This window comes from Parasteatoda tepidariorum, chromosome 4 (assembly GCF_982258835.1).
Source record: "Parasteatoda tepidariorum strain Cologne lab strain chromosome 4, Ptep-v5.0, whole genome shotgun sequence".
NCBI classification, from domain to species: Eukaryota; Metazoa; Arthropoda; class Arachnida; order Araneae; family Theridiidae; genus Parasteatoda; species Parasteatoda tepidariorum.
In genome coordinates this window covers 6,939,657-6,954,005 of record NC_141758.1, presented here as the reverse complement: position 1 = coordinate 6,954,005, position 14,349 = coordinate 6,939,657, and the positions used below count along the sequence as shown (strand labels likewise).

Genomic DNA, 14,349 nt, shown 5'->3' with positions numbered 1-14,349 from the left:
ACTTACATTTTAATTTTCTTTGACTTTATCTATTTTTTAATTCTTTTCACCAGCCTTTCTTTATGAAGTAACGAGGCGGTTTCTATTTAGATAATGAATTTTTATAAAAGTTCGTTACGACAGAATAAACGTATTGCTGTTTTATATTAACTGTGTCATTTCGGAATCCATTCTTTACATAGTTGTTCATTTACTTTAGGGAACACGCGAAAAATTATACTTTTTCCTTTTGTTTTTATATCAGAATTTTTGCAAGTTGCAATCACGCAAACTGGCATTTCGATAATAGTTTTAAATTCCTGTAAATTCACTGCAAAAACTGAGGAAAGTCATTATGGAAAATAACAAATGTCTTAGAATTTCTCGCAAAAAGAAATGATCCAATATTAGTTAGAGCTAGTAAGGCCAAACGCTCCGTTCTTGAAGTAAAAGTGCGAGCTTTGCGCCAAAGTGACGTCACTAGAGTGACGTCGGAGGATCGGCGCGGCGAGAGATACTTCAAAGAAGTGAACCAGCCCTTCTATTCTCTTTAGCCCTGAGACGGGAATACCTTGAGCGTTACACGCAAACGGAAAAACGAAACCCGTCCTTCGCAAAAGTACCAAAGTTGTTGAGAGAATTGAACCCTACCGAAGAGCGAATGGTGGCTCTCCGAACTCCTTTCATGCAAATACGAGAATTGGGTGTTGATCACCAGCTAGGATCCATTGTCATTGTACCCAATGACTTGCACAAGACCGTAGACTGTCTTCCACGTAATATAAATAATTCATTCACTATTCGTGTAAAATTGAAAAAAAGCCTAGCTTTCAAATCATATTTCATGTAAGAACTTGTGAATCCGAAACGGGTGTATAATGCAGCTTACAATCTCCATCAAACATCATTGTACCAATCAGAACATGTTAATATTGATCTCGATTGGCTGTTCAACGTCTATTCAGTCATCAAAAGAATTTACTCAGAATGTGCCTGAGCTGCATTTAAATATGTCTGCGAAATTGTGCACCGAGCAGTTCAGGATTAACAGTTAAAGATGTCCAAGATGAAAACACAATAAAGTTTCTATTCTGAAAAAAAATTAGACTACAACCATTTTCTGATCAATGTTTATCAAAGTTATTTCCTTATATTAAATATTGATCAAGTTATATTAAAGATTGTTAGATTAGTTATATTAAAGATTGATCAAAGTTACTGATATATTTATAATAATATAAGCAACTAAGATATTTAATAATAATTAATATACAAGTATTATAATGTCAGTTGCTAAATAAGCTTTTTAATCATCTTCTAGGAACTACAATAACGCAATAACTAATTATTTCAATTGTAACTCTCATTAATTTTGTAATTTGTAATTTTTGTATGTACTAACCCTTTCCCTTGCAGCAAGCCTCGACAGACGGGCTTAGTGGGGCTGTAGTATTGTAGGATTGGGCACTAGATGCGCAGGACTGCACACGCGTCTTCTGGGCGACGATTGTGTGGTTTCTGTGTCCGACGGGCCTGGGTCCTGACGACCTCCTGGCAGTCGCAGTAAAATGTCGTAAACCCGCTTCGCTGTTTGACCTTCTTGAAACCACAGAAAATTAAAACTCCAGATTTATTCAGATATGGCACTAAAGGAAGCAAATCCAGGAGAGGAATAAAAGATTCAGACAGGGCAACGGAAAGAACATACATGCCAATTTCTCCTAATTTAGAGTACAACGTTTTTTGAATAAATAAAGTGACAGTAAATTTCATTCTTTTTCCTTTTTTTCTGCTTAGTTTATTTGAATTTCAGAGGAACCCTTCGAAAACAAAGGAATTTCCGTGGTTAAAGAAAATGAAAAAAAATAATATTTTAATGAAAATTAGAAATTAAATATAATTAAAAGAATTTCGTTCACTATGTTTAAATATTTTAAACAAATATATTAAAGGGCTAATAGACAATTAGTCATGTAATTAAGCTCTGATAAACATTTCAAAAAAAATCTATCTATATTATATAAAACGCTAATACGTACGTATGTATGTATCAATAAAACCGACGATATTTCTTTTCTCGCGCTGGCAACAGTTTTCATTTTTAATTGATTGGATTCGGCGCGCAAGAGCACGTAGTGAGCAACCAGATAACAATAACCAGAGTGAGCATCATCAGGTTGTTCAATTCAGATTCATGCACTAAAAACATGACACTATTTAATTTAAACTCAATTAGGAATTAATTAATTAATTGAAGTGAGAATGCTTTAAAAGGCCGCTGTTGAATTGATATTTTTCTACTGGGAGCTACCTAAACGTCTAAAAAACGTCTAAGTGTTTGTATTGAATGCATTGCATTTTTTTATATTTCGCGTTTATTTATGCATTGAATTTTCACGCTTTAAAATGCAGAATATTAGTGAAGCAATATTTGATAATTTATTTTGCTAATATGTTTCTTATTTAGCTAATGTTTTGATTTTTTCACCATGTACAATCTAAATAGCTAATATACTTTTTTAATAGCCAATAAGAGCATTGGTAGAATTCTTCTACATAAGTACAATACTATGTCTTTGATGATAAAATACCATGTCTTTGATGATAATATATTATGTCTTTGTGCTAGAACATTGTGTTCATTGGCGAGCGAGCGCAGCGAGCCATGGTTCACGGCGTGAACCACATAGGATTGCGTAGCAATTCTCGGGGGTTGGCGAGCGTTAGCGAGCCGGGGGCGGAGCCTCCTAGTATTTTTATAAAAAACAATTGCATTAATTGAAAAACCTTTGTAAAATATTTAGCAAATAGCCCCAAATAAAGGAGATAATGTTTACAATGATTTTGACTAGCCACCGTTATCTATAAAACTTAACGCAAATATTGACATAATAATGCTCGTCTATAAAAAGCAGATAATATACAATATACATGCCCTCCAACTACCACAGAATTTCTACTGTTTAAGAAAAGATTCTCCTAGTTGTAGCTAAGTATTAATATTTTAACGAAGTAGAACTAACAAAACTTTGCTCACCACTTTGTATAACTTATTTAAAAAGCAATATTAAAGATTTTTTGAGAAAAAAAAATATTTGACAATTCTGGTCATTTTGAAAATTGCGTTCTCAGTTCTCTACCACTGAGAATTATATTTCACACATAACTCAAGTATTGAAGGGTGCATGTATATAAATATATACATATATCCAAAGAGAGAATGACGTATCTTATCACGTTTCCCAACTAAGAGTGTTTATTGCTCTGATCACCAAAGTATGTAATCGGTAGACTTGCCTCATCAATAATTACATATTTTTATAACAAAGTTTTATTAAAGGAAAAGAAAGGGATATTGCTTGTTTTACGATCCAAGAGACATCCTAAAAATTCCCTCTCCCCGGGACAAAATATTTCCCTTTTCTTTTGTACTATTCTTCATAAGAGCCTTCCCCAATCTTCCCTTTCCCATAAAGACGCTCATACTCCAGTCGGAGCGGCCAAAACAGAGGAAAAAAAAGGAATAAAAAATATCCATAATAACTTCCACCTTCAGTGGGCAAGGAGAGCTAAAGGCGGGACTCCGCTGAAATAAAACTGATTTGTATTCCTCTCGGTGGCATCACGAAATCTAAATGGCACGATGGAAGAGCAGAGAAACAGTTCCGTTTAGGCAGCGAAGAAAAACCTGACTTGTTTACTTGTGTTCTGATCGATGGTCTTGGAACAGTATGTTCTTTTTTTTTCTAGACGGGATTATTGGACGTTACACGTAGGAAACGTTTTGTGTGCAAGAGCTGATATTGTTCCGTTGTATGTGCGTGATTCCCAGAAATGTCGTTTAAGAGTTTTATAGGGTTTGTCTGTTTTAGGAACACAAACTAAACACTTTGGGATCAAACTGAAATAAAACATAATGTGGATTATAATTTTTATTTGCGATAGGTATTTTGGGGTTAAGACTGTAAATTTATGTTCTTGAGGATTTGAGGGTGTTCTTTGACAGGAAGTAAAAAGAAATAAAATTTGGTCACCTTATACTCAACATATTTTTTTTTTAAATTAGCCATATACGCTATATATAAAGCTAAGAAGATATTTGAAAGCATTCTGAGAGACGAGATTTTTTTTATGTGAAACTTAACAAGAGCAAATAATTTATATTTTTGAAAAATTGGCTTTTCTTAATAATTACAATTTTTGCAGCGCTTATTATTAGCAAAAGATGAGCTGGCAAAAGATGAACATTTACCATAAAAGTTTTGAATAACTATTGAACTTTAAAGAAAAAAAAATCGAGAATTTGGCGAAATTTTTCCACGTAGAAAAAACAGAAAAAATTAATTATACATCCTTAATTTTTGCATATTAGGTTCTAACAACTTTAGGTGCAAACTAGGAGATGGAGTAACTTTACAAATATAAAAAAATCCCATACAAAAAAAATCTTTTAGTAAATATAAGATAGATATGTTAATCTAAAGTTCATAGATATGTTAATCTGCTATCCAAAATAATTAAAGTGCCAATTGTATGCTTTCCTAATTGATTTTTGATTTAAAACTTTGTAATTAACTATGACTTCGACTTCCGCAACATCTAAACAGAATAAACATCCATATCAGCTCTAATACCCTTGAGGTGATGTTTTTAAATGTTGGCGAAATCAAATAAATTCTGCTTGTTTTAACTTTAAACATTTTGGGTGATAAGTTGACATCTACCTTTAAAGCACTTTTTGTGGCCGGGCATTGATGGATTGATTATTATTTTATCATCCTTTTGTAAAATTTTCCCATTAGTTGTTGTTGTCGTCGCCATTAAGGCAGAAGGGGGAAGATTGTTCTTATTTTCCAGTGGCGCCATCTATGGCCAAGAATTCCACTTCTGCTTCACCCATATGCCACACCTGTTTATAGGGTGGACCCATTCATATATCCATTCATTCGTCCTCAGATCGTAATTTTGCCCTGAACCAGAGAACTATCCATCTCGAATTCAGTACCCCCAGAGGTATTGATTTGCTATGGGAACATGAAGGACTTGCGACCGGACAAATTTAACATGCACCAGTCACCATTTTACTACACGGGGAGGCGTCGGCTTGCTGGATTCCAACTCTCGTTCTTACAAACGTGAGACGGCGCCCTTCCAACCAGGCTATACCGGCCTCAATTTTTCCAATTAATGAACAGTTTCGATGCCCGTCACTTGGTATCAAGTGAAAAAATTCTTCCCCTACAGTTTGTGTCAATAAAGCAGATCAAGGGGAAACCAAGATGACACATTAGCATCCAACTATTTTGCCAGAAAATATTTGGATGACCCGGGTAACTAAAAATGTAAAAAGTGGTAGAAACTCAATTATTTATTTATAATCTCTTTAACTATTCCATAGTAACAACCACATTTCAAATTACATGTACATTTTCTATATTTTTCTTAGTCAACGTCTCTTTTTTATCCTTTTTGTCTTTATTGTGTAATTATATATATATAGCGTCGTTGCCGAGAGGAATGATTAAAACAGGTCTCAGGCAGGGAAGGAGGGTACAAAATTTATGTATTAATTATTAGACAGAGAGCGTTTATCAAAGTGGACACGAAATTGTTGTGCTCTTCAATAAAAGCTAGGGAAAATCTTGCAAAGCAAATCCGTAAAATGTTTCATTTTAGGGAATAAGGGAAATCTTAATAATTGTAATTGGTTTATTAAATAGGTTGCACGATTCCCACGAAGAGTAAAAGGAAAAATGTCTTTACTTTTGATGAATGCATACTTGAGCCAAAAATAGATTTAAGAACAAGATGTGGCTTTGGAATAATAAATTAGGAATTGTTTTACAGAAAAGAAATGACATAAAAAGATTAATAGAAGCTTTTTATGTTACTTATAAAGAGTTACTAGCAAGCATGGGTTCAAATTGCTATCTAATAGCCAATGTTCAAATTGTCATTAACGTCGCAATTTGACTATTCTATTTCGACATCAACGAACAACAAAAGAAAATTAATGTGTCGGTAGTAATTTAGGTGTGTAATTCCCGCGCAAATAATAAATTCTACTGTGGTACTTTTCAGTTATAAAATGAGGCATTCCATCCCTGTAAAAGTGTTTCACCACATCAAGGAGAAGAATGCAGGAAAATTACCGCGCTTGTACATCATTCTCTTTATTTCTCGAGGGAGAGGTCCTCCTGTTTTATTTCCAGGTTCGGAAAAAAAGTAATTATTTTATCACTAGAGGACGCCACTAACAGTCTTATTCAAACAGTTTTAGTTTTATTCTAATCATCTTCTTAATCTGACGAGAGGGTCTGAATGCATTTTAAAAATAATTTCTTTAAAAAAAAAAAAAAAACATTTAAAAAGCTTATCACTACCACCTTAATATAATTTAAATGATAATTTTAATTTTCTGGCATTATTACGGCGACAATTTAAAAGTGAAATTTGGGGTAGGTTTTCAAGCATTAAATTACAACGTTGCAATTATAAATTCTACAGTTGTATTGGAGATGGCTCAATTGTCTTTGGAAGTTAAGATACATTAAATCCTATTAAAAATAATTAAAAAAAAAGCCAGAAAAATATGACACTTTTGGGGTAAGTAATCGATTTCAATGAATCAATTTGGGTAATTTATTGCCGTGATCATTATTGTGGTTTATAAAGGTTTTTTTTTCAGATGATTTAAATAAGTAGTAATAATAATCAATATTAGTATTGCGTTTGGTTTAAAATAGTTTATTTTTTTCCTGATGTCTCAAACAGTTAAAATCAATATTTATGCAGATATGCTGATTTATATCAGCATTCTTCTCTAGTTATCCACAAGATAAATGTCTGACACTAAGCATCATTATTTTTATAATAAACATGTCTACAGCGTGGCCCATTAGCTCAGTTGGTCAGAGCGTGTGCTAATAACGCGAAGGTCGTGGGTTCGATCCCCCCCATGAGCCAGTGGTACAATTTAGTCTTCGGATCACAATTTGTTACAGTGATCCTTATTGCGGCTTATCATAGTTTATTTTTTTCCTACTGTCCTAAACAATTCAAATCAATATTTATGCAGATATGCTGATTTATACAAACTTTTCTCTCCAGTTATACACAATATAAATGTTTGACTCCGAACATCATTATTTTTTAAATAAACATATATGTCTGCAGCGTGGCCCATTAGCTCAGTTGGTTAGAGCGTCGTGCTAATAACGCGAAGGTCGTGGGTTCGATCCCCCCATGGGCCAGTGGTTCAATTTTGTCTTCAGATCACAATTTGTTACCGTGATCCTTATTGCGGCTTGTCATAATTTATTTTTTTCCTACTGTCCTAAACGATTCAAATCAATATTTATGCAGATATGCTGATTTATACAAACTTTTCTCTCCAGTTATACACAATATAAATGTTTGACCCCGAACATCATTATTTTTTAAATAAACATATATGTCTGCAGCGTGGCCCATTAGCTCAGTTGGTCAGAGCGTGTGCTAATAACGCGAAGGTCGTGGGTTCGATCCCCCCCATGAGCCAGTGGTACAATTTAGTCTTCGGATCACAATTTGTTACAGTGATCCTTATTGCGGCTTATCATAGTTTATTTTTTTCCTACTGTCCTAAACAATTCAAATCAATATTTATGCAGATATGCTGATTTATACAAACTTTTCTCTCCAGTTATACACAATATAAATGTTTGACTCCGAACATCATTATTTTTTAAATAAACATATATGTCTGCAGCGTGGCCCATTAGCTCAGTTGGTTAGAGCGTCGTGCTAATAACGCGAAGGTCGTGGGTTCGATCCCCCCATGGGCCAGTGGTTCAATTTTGTCTTCAGATCACAATTTGTTACCGTGATCCTTATTGCGGCTTGTCATAATTTATTTTTTTCCTACTGTCCTAAACGATTCAAATCAATATTTATGCAGATATGCTGATTTATACAAACTTTTCTCTCCAGTTATACACAATATAAATGTTTGACTCCGAACATCATTATTTTTTAAATAAACATATATGTCTGCAGCGTGGCCCATTAGCTCAGTTGGTTAGAGCGTCGTGCTAATAACGCGAAGGTCGTGGGTTCGATCCCCCCATGGGCCAGTGGTTCAATTTTGTCTTCAGATCACAATTTGTTACCGTGATCCTTATTGCGGCTTGTCATAGTTTATTTTTTTCCTACTGTCCTAAACGATTCAAATCAATATTTATGCAGATATGCTGATTTATACAAACTTTTCTCTCCAGTTATACACAATATAAATGTTTGACCCCGAACATCATTATTTTTTAAATAAACATATATGTCTGCAGCGTGGCCCATTAGCTCAGTTGGTTAGAGCGTCGTGCTAATAACGCGAAGGTCGTGGGTTCGATCCCCCCATGGGCCAGTGGTTCAATTTTGTCTTCAGATCACAATTTGTTACCGTGATCCTTATTGCGGCTTGTCATAATTTATTTTTTTCCTACTGTCCTAAACGATTCAAATCAATATTTATGCAGATATGCTGATTTATACAAACTTTTCTCTCCAGTTATACACAATATAAATGTTTGACTCCGAACATCATTATTTTTTAAATAAACATATATGTCTGCAGCGTGGCCCATTAGCTCAGTTGGTTAGAGCGTCGTGCTAATAACGCGAAGGTCGTGGGTTCGATCCCCTCATGGGCCAGTGGTTCAATTTTGTCTTCAGATCACAATTTGTTACCGTGATCCTTATTGCGGCTTGTCATAGTTTATTTTTTTCCTACTGTCCTAAACGATTCAAATCAATATTTATGCAGATATGCTGATTTATACAAACTTTTCTCTCCAGTTATACACAATATAAATGTTTGACCCCGAACATCATTATTTTCTAAATAAACATATATGTCTGCAGCGTGGCCCATTAGCTCAGTTGGTTAGAGCGTCGTGCTAATAACGCGAAGGTCGTGGGTTCGATCCCCCCATGGGCCAGTGGTTCAATTTTGTCTTCAGATCACAATTTGTTACCGTGATCCTTATTGCGGCTTGTCATAGTTTATTTTTTTCCTACTGTCCTAAACGATTCAAATCAATATTTATGCAGATATGCTGATTTATACAAACTTTTCTCTCCAGTTATACACAATATAAATGTTTGACCCCGAACATCATTATTTTTTAAATAAACATATATGTCTGCAGCGTGGCCCATTAGCTCAGTTGGTTAGAGCGTCGTGCTAATAACGCGAAGGTCGTGGGTTCGATCCCCCCATGGGCCAGTGGTTCAATTTTGTCTTCAGATCACAATTTGTTACCGTGATCCTTATTGCGGCTTGTCATAGTTTATTTTTTTCCTACTGTCCTAAACAATTCAAATCAATATTTATGCTGATTTATACAAACTTTTCTCTCCAGTTATACACAATATAAATGTTTGACTCCGAACATCATTATTTTTTAAATAAACATATATGTCTGCAGCGTGGCCCATTAGCTCAGTTGGTTAGAGCGTCGTGCTAATAACGCGAAGGTCGTGGGTTCGATCCCCCCATGGGCCAGTGGTTCAATTTTGTCTTCAGATCACAATTTGTTACCGTGATCCTTATTGCGGCTTGTCATAGTTTATTTTTTTCCTACTGTCCTAAACGATTCAAATCAATATTTATGCAGATATGCTGATTTATACAAACTTTTCTCTCCAGTTATACACAATATAAATGTTTGACCCCGAACATCATTATTTTCTAAATAAACATATATGTCTGCAGCGTGGCCCATTAGCTCAGTTGGTTAGAGCGTCGTGCTAATAACGCGAAGGTCGTGGGTTCGATCCCCCCATGGGCCAGTGGTTCAATTTTGTCTTCAGATCACAATTTGTTACCGTGATCCTTATTGCGGCTTGTCATAGTTTATTTTTTTCCTACTGTCCTAAACGATTCAAATCAATATTTATGCAGATATGCTGATTTATACAAACTTTTCTCTCCAGTTATACACAATATAAATGTTTGACCCCGAACATCATTATTTTTTAAATAAACATATATGTCTGCAGCGTGGCCCATTAGCTCAGTTGGTTAGAGCGTCGTGCTAATAACGCGAAGGTCGTGGGTTCGATCCCCCCATGGGCCAGTGGTTCAATTTTGTCTTCAGATCACAATTTGTTACCGTGATCCTTATTGCGGCTTGTCATAGTTTATTTTTTTCCTACTGTCCTAAACGATTCAAATCAATATTTATGCAGATATGCTGATTTATACAAACTTTTCTCTCCAGTTATACACAATATAAATGTTTGACCCCGAACATCATTATTTTTTAAATAAACATATATGTCTGCAGCGTGGCCCATTAGCTCAGTTGGTTAGAGCGTCGTGCTAATAACGCGAAGGTCGTGGGTTCGATCCCCCCATGGGCCAGTGGTTCAATTTTGTCTTCAGATCACAATTTGTTACCGTGATCCTTATTGCGGCTTGTCATAGTTTATTTTTTTCCTACTGTCCTAAACAATTCAAATCAATATTTATGCAGATATGCTGATTTATACAAACTTTTCTCTCCAGTTATACACAATATAAATGTTTGACCCCGAACATCATTATTTTTTAAATAAACATATATGTCTGCAGCGTGGCCCATTAGCTCAGTTGGTTAGAGCGTCGTGCTAATAACGCGAAGGTCGTGGGTTCGATCCCCCCATGGGCCAGTGGTTCAATTTTGTCTTCAGATCACAATTTGTTACCGTGATCCTTATTGCGGCTTGTCATAGTTTATTTTTTTCCTACTGTCCTAAACAATTCAAATCAATATTTATGCAGATATGCTGATTTATACAAACTTTTCTCTCCAGTTATACACAATATAAATGTTTGACCCCGAACATCATTATTTTTTAAATAAACATATATGTCTGCAGCGTGGCCCATTAGCTCAGTTGGTTAGAGCGTCGTGCTAATAACGCGAAGGTCGTGGGTTCGATCCCCCCATGGGCCAGTGGTTCAATTTTGTCTTCAGATCACAATTTGTTACCGTGATCCTTATTGCGGCTTGTCATAGTTTATTTTTTTCCTACTGTCCTAAACAATTCAAATCAATATTTATGCAGATATGCTGATTTATACAAACTTTTCTCTCCAGTTATACACAATATAAATGTTTGACCCCGAACATCATTATTTTTTAAATAAACATATATGTCTGCAGCGTGGCCCATTAGCTCAGTTGGTTAGAGCGTCGTGCTAATAACGCGAAGGTCGTGGGTTCGATCCCCCCATGGGCCAGTGGTTCAATTTTGTCTTCAGATCACAATTTGTTACCGTGATCCTTATTGCGGCTTGTCATAGTTTATTTTTTTCCTACTGTCCTAAACAATTCAAATCAATATTTATGCAGATATGCTGATTTATACAAACTTTTCTCTCCAGTTATACACAATATAAATGTTTGACCCCGAACATCATTATTTTTTAAATAAACATATATGTCTGCAGCGTGGCCCATTAGCTCAGTTGGTTAGAGCGTCGTGCTAATAACGCGAAGGTCGTGGGTTCGATCCCCCCATGGGCCGGTGGTTCAATTTTGTCTTCAGATCACAATTTGTTACCGTGATCCTTATTGCGGCTTGTCATAGTTTATTTTTTTCCTACTGTCCTAAACAATTCAAATCAATATTTATGCAGATATGCTGATTTATACAAACTTTTCTCTCCTGTTATACACAATATAAATGTTTGACCCCGAACATCATTATTTTTTAAATAAACATATATGTCTGCAGCGTGGCCCATTAGCTCAGTTGGTTAGAGCGTCGTGCTAATAACGCGAAGGTCGTGGGTTCGATCCCCCCATGGGCCAGTGGTTCAATTTTGTCTTCAGATCACAATTTGTTACCGTGATCCTTATTGCGGCTTGTCATAGTTTATTTTTTTTCCTACTGTCCTAAACAATTCAAATCAATATTTATGCAGATATGCTGATTTATACAAACTTTTCTCTCCAGTTATACACAATATAAATGTTTGACCCCGAACATCATTATTTTTTAAATAAACATATATGTCTGCAGCGTGGCCCATTAGCTCAGTTGGTTAGAGCGTCGTGCTAATAACGCGAAGGTCGTGGGTTCGATCCCCCCATGGGCCAGTGGTTCAATTTTGTCTTCAGATCACAATTTGTTACCGTGATCCTTATTGCGGCTTGTCATAGTTTATTTTTTTCCTACTGTCCTAAACGATTCAAATCAATATTTATGCAGATATGCTGATTTATACAAACTTTTCTCTCCAGTTATACACAATATAAATGTTTGACCCCGAACATCATTATTTTTTAAATAAACATATATGTCTGCAGCGTGGCCCATTAGCTCAGTTGGTTAGAGCGTCGTGCTAATAACGCGAAGGTCGTGGGTTCGATCCCCCCATGGGCCAGTGGTTCAATTTTGTCTTCAGATCACAATTTGTTACCGTGATCCTTATTGCGGCTTGTCATAGTTTATTTTTTTCCTACTGTCCTAAACAATTCAAATCAATATTTATGCAGATATGCTGATTTATACAAACTTTTCTCTCCAGTTATACACAATATAAATGTTTGACCCCGAACATCATTATTTTTTAAATAAACATATATGTCTGCAGCGTGGCCCATTAGCTCAGTTGGTTAGAGCGTCGTGCTAATAACGCGAAGGTCGTGGGTTCGATCCCCCCATGGGTTAGTGGTTCAATTTTGTCTTCAGATCACAATTTGTTACCGTGATCCTTATTGCGGCTTGTCATAGTTTATTTTTTTCCTACTGTCCTAAACGATTCAAATCAATATTTATGCAGATATGCTGATTTATACAAACTTTTCTCTCCAGTTATACACAATATAAATGTTTGACCCCGAACATCATTATTTTTTAAATAAACATATATGTCTGCAGCGTGGCCCATTAGCTCAGTTGGTTAGAGCGTCGTGCTAATAACGCGAAGGTCGTGGGTTCGATCCCCCCATGGGCCAGTGGTTCAATTTTGTCTTCAGATCACAATTTGTTACCGTGATCCTTATTGCGGCTTGTCATAGTTTATTTTTTTCCTACTGTCCTAAACAATTCAAATCAATATTTATGCAGATATGCTGATTTATACAAACTTTTCTCTCCAGTTATACACAATATAAATGTTTGACCCCGAACATCATTATTTTTTAAATAAACATATATGTCTGCAGCGTGGCCCATTAGCTCAGTTGGTTAGAGCGTCGTGCTAATAACGCGAAGGTCGTGGGTTCGATCCCCCCATGGGCCAGTGGTTCAATTTTGTCTTCAGATCAAAATTTGTTACCGTGATCCTTATTGCGGCTTGTCATAGTTTATTTTTTTCCTACTGTCCTAAACGATTCAAATCAATATTTATGCAGATATGCTGATTTATACAAACTTTTCTCTCCAGTTATACACAATATAAATGTTTGACCCCGAACATCATTATTTTTTAAATAAACATATATGTCTGCAGCGTGGCCCATTAGCTCAGTTGGTTAGAGCGTCGTGCTAATAACGCGAAGGTCGTGGGTTCGATCCCCCCATGGGCCAGTGGTTCAATTTTGTCTTCAGATCACAATTTGTTACCGTGATCCTTATTGCGGCTTGTCATAGTTTATTTTTTTCCTACTGTCCTAAACGATTCAAATCAATATTTATGCAGATATGCTGATTTATACAAACTTTTCTCTCCAGTTATACACAATATAAATGTTTGACCCCGAACATCATTATTTTTTAAATAAACATATATGTCTGCAGCGTGGCCCATTAGCTCAGTTGGTTAGAGCGTCGTGCTAATAACGCGAAGGTCGTGGGTTCGATCCCCCCATGGGCCAGTGGTTCAATTTTGTCTTCAGATCACAATTTGTTACCGTGATCCTTATTGCGGCTTGTCATAGTTTATTTTTTTCCTACTGTCCTAAACGATTCAAATCAATATTTATGCAGATATGCTGATTTATACAAACTTTTCTCTCCAGTTATACACAATATAAATGTTTGACCCCGAACATCATTATTTTTTAAATAAACATATATGTCTGCAGCGTGGCCCATTAGCTCAGTTGGTTAGAGCGTCGTGCTAATAACGCGAAGGTCGTGGGTTCGATCCCCCCATGGGCCAGTGGTTCAATTTTGTCTTCAGATCACAATTTGTTACCGTGATCCTTATTGCGGCTTGTCATAGTTTATTTTTTTCCTACTGTCCTAAACGATTCAAATCAATATTTATGCAGATATGCTGATTTATACAAACTTTTCTCTCCAGTTATACACAATATAAATGTTTGACCCCGAACATCATTATTTTTTAAATAAACATATATGTCTGCAGCGTGGCCCATTAGCTCAGTTGGTTAG

The 14,349-nt window shown here is 35.7% G+C and overlaps 23 non-coding genes across 23 annotated transcripts; all 23 read left to right on the top strand.

The window, feature by feature from the left end:
- The first annotated feature begins 7,158 nt into the window (after positions 1-7,158).
- TRNAI-AAU (transfer RNA isoleucine (anticodon AAU)) lies at positions 7,159-7,232 on the top strand. The gene has a single exon. It is a non-coding gene; the product is annotated as a tRNA-Ile (tRNA).
- A 500-nt stretch (positions 7,233-7,732) lies between these two features.
- TRNAI-AAU (transfer RNA isoleucine (anticodon AAU)) lies at positions 7,733-7,806 on the top strand. Its single transcript has one exon. It is a non-coding gene; the product is annotated as a tRNA-Ile (tRNA).
- Positions 7,807-8,019: 213 nt separating this feature from the next.
- TRNAI-AAU (transfer RNA isoleucine (anticodon AAU)) lies at positions 8,020-8,093 on the top strand. Its single transcript has one exon. It is a non-coding gene; the product is annotated as a tRNA-Ile (tRNA).
- A 213-nt stretch (positions 8,094-8,306) lies between these two features.
- TRNAI-AAU (transfer RNA isoleucine (anticodon AAU)) lies at positions 8,307-8,380 on the top strand. The gene has a single exon. It is a non-coding gene; the product is annotated as a tRNA-Ile (tRNA).
- A 213-nt stretch (positions 8,381-8,593) lies between these two features.
- On the top strand, positions 8,594-8,667 carry TRNAI-AAU (transfer RNA isoleucine (anticodon AAU)). The gene has a single exon. It is a non-coding gene; the product is annotated as a tRNA-Ile (tRNA).
- Positions 8,668-8,880: 213 nt separating this feature from the next.
- Positions 8,881-8,954, top strand: TRNAI-AAU (transfer RNA isoleucine (anticodon AAU)). Its single transcript has one exon. It is a non-coding gene; the product is annotated as a tRNA-Ile (tRNA).
- Positions 8,955-9,167: 213 nt separating this feature from the next.
- TRNAI-AAU (transfer RNA isoleucine (anticodon AAU)) lies at positions 9,168-9,241 on the top strand. Its single transcript has one exon. It is a non-coding gene; the product is annotated as a tRNA-Ile (tRNA).
- Positions 9,242-9,446: 205 nt separating this feature from the next.
- Positions 9,447-9,520, top strand: TRNAI-AAU (transfer RNA isoleucine (anticodon AAU)). The gene has a single exon. It is a non-coding gene; the product is annotated as a tRNA-Ile (tRNA).
- Positions 9,521-9,733: 213 nt separating this feature from the next.
- Positions 9,734-9,807, top strand: TRNAI-AAU (transfer RNA isoleucine (anticodon AAU)). Its single transcript has one exon. It is a non-coding gene; the product is annotated as a tRNA-Ile (tRNA).
- A 213-nt stretch (positions 9,808-10,020) lies between these two features.
- Positions 10,021-10,094, top strand: TRNAI-AAU (transfer RNA isoleucine (anticodon AAU)). The gene has a single exon. It is a non-coding gene; the product is annotated as a tRNA-Ile (tRNA).
- Positions 10,095-10,307: 213 nt separating this feature from the next.
- Positions 10,308-10,381, top strand: TRNAI-AAU (transfer RNA isoleucine (anticodon AAU)). The gene has a single exon. It is a non-coding gene; the product is annotated as a tRNA-Ile (tRNA).
- A 213-nt stretch (positions 10,382-10,594) lies between these two features.
- Positions 10,595-10,668, top strand: TRNAI-AAU (transfer RNA isoleucine (anticodon AAU)). The gene has a single exon. It is a non-coding gene; the product is annotated as a tRNA-Ile (tRNA).
- A 213-nt stretch (positions 10,669-10,881) lies between these two features.
- On the top strand, positions 10,882-10,955 carry TRNAI-AAU (transfer RNA isoleucine (anticodon AAU)). Its single transcript has one exon. It is a non-coding gene; the product is annotated as a tRNA-Ile (tRNA).
- A 213-nt stretch (positions 10,956-11,168) lies between these two features.
- TRNAI-AAU (transfer RNA isoleucine (anticodon AAU)) lies at positions 11,169-11,242 on the top strand. Its single transcript has one exon. It is a non-coding gene; the product is annotated as a tRNA-Ile (tRNA).
- Positions 11,243-11,455: 213 nt separating this feature from the next.
- TRNAI-AAU (transfer RNA isoleucine (anticodon AAU)) lies at positions 11,456-11,529 on the top strand. Its single transcript has one exon. It is a non-coding gene; the product is annotated as a tRNA-Ile (tRNA).
- A 213-nt stretch (positions 11,530-11,742) lies between these two features.
- On the top strand, positions 11,743-11,816 carry TRNAI-AAU (transfer RNA isoleucine (anticodon AAU)). The gene has a single exon. It is a non-coding gene; the product is annotated as a tRNA-Ile (tRNA).
- Positions 11,817-12,030: 214 nt separating this feature from the next.
- TRNAI-AAU (transfer RNA isoleucine (anticodon AAU)) lies at positions 12,031-12,104 on the top strand. Its single transcript has one exon. It is a non-coding gene; the product is annotated as a tRNA-Ile (tRNA).
- A 213-nt stretch (positions 12,105-12,317) lies between these two features.
- Positions 12,318-12,391, top strand: TRNAI-AAU (transfer RNA isoleucine (anticodon AAU)). The gene has a single exon. It is a non-coding gene; the product is annotated as a tRNA-Ile (tRNA).
- Positions 12,392-12,891: 500 nt separating this feature from the next.
- On the top strand, positions 12,892-12,965 carry TRNAI-AAU (transfer RNA isoleucine (anticodon AAU)). The gene has a single exon. It is a non-coding gene; the product is annotated as a tRNA-Ile (tRNA).
- Positions 12,966-13,178: 213 nt separating this feature from the next.
- On the top strand, positions 13,179-13,252 carry TRNAI-AAU (transfer RNA isoleucine (anticodon AAU)). Its single transcript has one exon. It is a non-coding gene; the product is annotated as a tRNA-Ile (tRNA).
- A 213-nt stretch (positions 13,253-13,465) lies between these two features.
- Positions 13,466-13,539, top strand: TRNAI-AAU (transfer RNA isoleucine (anticodon AAU)). Its single transcript has one exon. It is a non-coding gene; the product is annotated as a tRNA-Ile (tRNA).
- Positions 13,540-13,752: 213 nt separating this feature from the next.
- On the top strand, positions 13,753-13,826 carry TRNAI-AAU (transfer RNA isoleucine (anticodon AAU)). The gene has a single exon. It is a non-coding gene; the product is annotated as a tRNA-Ile (tRNA).
- Positions 13,827-14,039: 213 nt separating this feature from the next.
- On the top strand, positions 14,040-14,113 carry TRNAI-AAU (transfer RNA isoleucine (anticodon AAU)). The gene has a single exon. It is a non-coding gene; the product is annotated as a tRNA-Ile (tRNA).
- Positions 14,114-14,349: the final 236 nt, after the last annotated feature.